The sequence below is a fragment of the Humulus lupulus genome, chromosome 3 (genome assembly GCF_963169125.1).
Source record: "Humulus lupulus chromosome 3, drHumLupu1.1, whole genome shotgun sequence".
NCBI lineage: Eukaryota > Viridiplantae > Streptophyta > Magnoliopsida > Rosales > Cannabaceae > Humulus > Humulus lupulus.
The window spans coordinates 146,924,636-146,928,107 of NC_084795.1; the positions used below are offsets into that span (position 1 = coordinate 146,924,636).

The 3,472-nt window shown below is 34.2% G+C and overlaps 1 long non-coding RNA gene across 3 annotated transcripts; it reads left to right on the forward strand.

The window, feature by feature from the left end:
* Positions 1-837: 837 nt before the first annotated feature.
* Positions 838-3,255, forward strand: LOC133821399 (uncharacterized). Of its 3 annotated transcripts, XR_009887544.1 has the most exons (5): positions 838-1,178; positions 1,542-1,611; positions 1,861-2,064; positions 2,771-2,900; positions 3,211-3,255. It is a non-coding gene; the product is annotated as an uncharacterized LOC133821399 (long non-coding RNA). The 3 variants fall into 3 exon arrangements; XR_009887542.1 differs by having other exon boundaries at positions 1,542-2,064; XR_009887543.1 differs by lacking the exon at positions 1,542-1,611 and having other exon boundaries at positions 1,905-2,064.
* Positions 3,256-3,472: the final 217 nt, after the last annotated feature.

Here is a 3,472-nt window from a genome sequence, read left to right on the forward strand (position 1 = left end):
GAATGCATCAGAACACAGCACAAACCTTGATGTGAAGCATCGCAGTAAATCACAAACTTCTCCTGATCTGTTGGAAGACTCAGAACTGGAGCTGTAATCAATCTCTACTTCGGTTCTTGGAAGCTGTTCTCATACTTGTCTGACCACACAAACTTCTGATTCTTGTGTGTCAGCTTAGTCAATGAAGTAGAAATCTTTTAGAACCCTTCCACAAAATGGCTATAATAACCTGCCAAACCAAGGAAACTTCGAGCCTCAGAAGCATTCTTTGGGCTTGGCCAATCTTTGACTACCTCGATCTTGGCTGGACCTACGTTAATTCCTTCCTTACTAATAATATGCCCAAGAAAAGATACCTGAGATAACAAGAACCACTACAAGAAATCTGATCTTTACCTACCAATATATATTGGTAGGTAAAGGAAACCTTTACCCACCAATATTTATTCGTAAGATTTATTGGTAGATAAATATTGCCAATATTATAATATTTTAGAAGGATGATTATCTACTAATAATATGGGTAATTAAAGAGTGTTACCCTACACATATACTGGAGGGAAATTTTTTTTGCATTTGGCGCCAATATTTCCCTCTTATTATTTTAATTTTTAATAAAAATGATGCTGAGTTGTGTGATGATGTGTTAAAAATATCCTACATGTCATCTTACTTATTTTTAACATGTCATATTATTTTTAACAAAGGGTACAAATCTTAAAAACAAATAAACATTACAAAAACAAAAATTAAAATTAAATTAATTCTAACTATAAGTAAAAACAAAATCATAATAATATATATTTTATCATTTAACCCTTTCAAACAAATAAAAATACTCTGGTCTGGTCTCTCTCCCTCTTAGAAAACCAGTCGAAGAAGAAGCGCCCATCAAGAAGAAGCGCCCATCCTCAGCGAGAGTACCCCGGAGGCCCCGACGCTGACCATCGCCTGAGAAGAAGCACCCATCCTCAGCAAGAGTACCCCCGAGGCCCCGACGCTGACCATCGTCTGAGAAGAAGCGCCCATCCTCGCCTGAGAGAAGAACCCATACTCGCCGATCGCCACCTGAGAAGAAAAACCCAGATGTGCATGAGCGGGGTGCCTCTTTCGTCCTCCCCTTTAGCCCAGAAATCCTTAGAAGGTTTATGAGAATAAACGCCCAAAAAAATACTCTGGTCTGGTCTCTCTCCCATACTCGTATCAGATTGCATTTTAAGTTTATTAGAACTATATATATATATGCTCTCCAATGCTCTCTCTCCTCTGTCAAACCCCCTTAGCCACTAGCAATATTAGAACTATATATATATAGTAGTACTAGTACTAGTGCTCTTGAGAAATGTTTGTACTTGATGATTGGAAACTGTGGTGATCATCAAATCGAGATTCTTATTATTATTATTGTTGTTGTTTTTGTTATATATGCTAAACATTATTTAAGGCATTAATTTATTGGTCATTTGTATCATCATTTCTGTGCCTTGTTGAATTTTGATCTTATCACGTTTTATAATTCCTACTCTCACCATTTACAACAGGGAGCTGACTACTCAGGTAGTGATGGCATGAATTCTGGCTCAATGAATATTATCAGAGGTTTTTAATCAAGTAAGGTTTATAGGAATCTTATCAATGGAAGTTGTTGAGATTTTTATTTATATATTTTTATTTTAAAGATTTGTGCTTTTTTATTTTTCTTTATTATTTTGTGTTTTTTTGTCATTGCCAATGAATATTAGAGTTAGGGACTTTTGAAGATACACCATTTTGAAGACTTTCCCAGCTTCCCTTTTCTTGGTTTGGTGTCTGTTTAATTTGAATACATCTCTGAAGACTCACTACTCTGTTTCTATGAAGCATGTATGACTCAATAAGCCCAAGCCCAACCAAAATGTCATTAGCCTCTCTTTGACAAGAGCAATTCTCTCTGTCTCTACCATTATTGATTGATCGTACAATGGGAGATCCGCTGCTGCTCCGTTGATCTGTGAACTTGCTATGGCGATTCGCTCCGTCGATCCGTGGACTTTCTCCGGCAACTTGCTCAATCAACTTGCTTTGGTCAGTTTGTTTTTCCATTAGATTTTCTCTGTCAATTGCTCAATCAATTTCACATTTGTTCTCTTATAGCCTCTTTTTCTAATATTGTGAATATTAAATCTCTATACCTCTCTCTTATAATCTCCATCACTTTCAATTTTGTTTGGATGTAAGTCTTTTAGTGTATAAATAGATAAATGTTAGGGTTTATATTATGAATTTCTTCAAATTAGTGTTTTAGGATTTTCTTATTGGTATTTAAGGACTAGCTTTAGCTTTGAAATAGTTCTGTATGTTCAAATGTGAAGCTGGAATTGATGTATCTTCATTGTATTATATATATACTTAGTCTTGTACATAGTAGTCCATAGTGAGCTTTGCAGTGATCCTCTTTTTATCTTTCAAATTTTTAAATGAAGTTTTTCACATTGTTGGATGCACGCACAAAAATGGTCTCTTATTTATACTGTTGTAACATCATAATGTACTTAACCTAAATGCCCTTGCTGAAGTCATTTACTGCAACTTGTTTGTTCTCATTTTTCTTGTATAATGTTTTGTTTAGTGTGTCAATTCTTGTTATTTGTTTGTACCGCAGGTGTGGTTAAATATGAGAAATGAATGTTTGTTCTTCTAGTTATATTAGTTAATGTGTGTTTTATCTGTACAACTAGTTAAATATATATTTGGATTCCTATGCTCTTTATTAATTTTCTTTGGTTTTCAGACTTTCTATGGCCACTGCTGAGGCAGGAAGCATGAAAATGAGCATCATAACTCAGCTGTTCATTTGTTTTCTCTGTACATTTGTTTTCTTTTGAAGAGGAAGATTAAGTCTTGATATATAAGTCATCTAGGTATGTTTATTTCTCATCTCTAGGTTTTTTTTATGCCTATTCAATTCAAAAATTAATTCTAAATGATTTTTTCTACTGCTATCCTTATTTATTTATTTATTTTCAGATTCCATTGTTATTCATAATTAATATGGTGTTCTTTCATTTGATCGAAGTCATATCCTTATTCTATTCATAGTCTATCTATTAAATGGTTAAGCTATTTCCTTGTCTAGATATAGCAAGTGTGCTTTTCATTCCAGTCAAACTTGAAATTTCAGTTTGCCACAGTTACTGACCATGGCTTGTTTTCTTCCATTCTTACTGTCAGGATTACATGGAAGATTACGAGATTAAAGTTCCTTTCCAGTCTCTTAGACTCTGCCAACAATCACAGCATATACTTTCAGAACCATTACATTCTATATGAACTGAAGTCAAGTGACTTGCATAAGTAATTTTAATTATTCTTTGACCACCATGAAATGTAAAACTTATTTTGATGTCACTTCCACATTGTGACAATCCTAATTTTCTTTATTTCTTTGCTGTATTTGTAGAGGAGGAAATGTACTGCATACCCAGCTGTAATG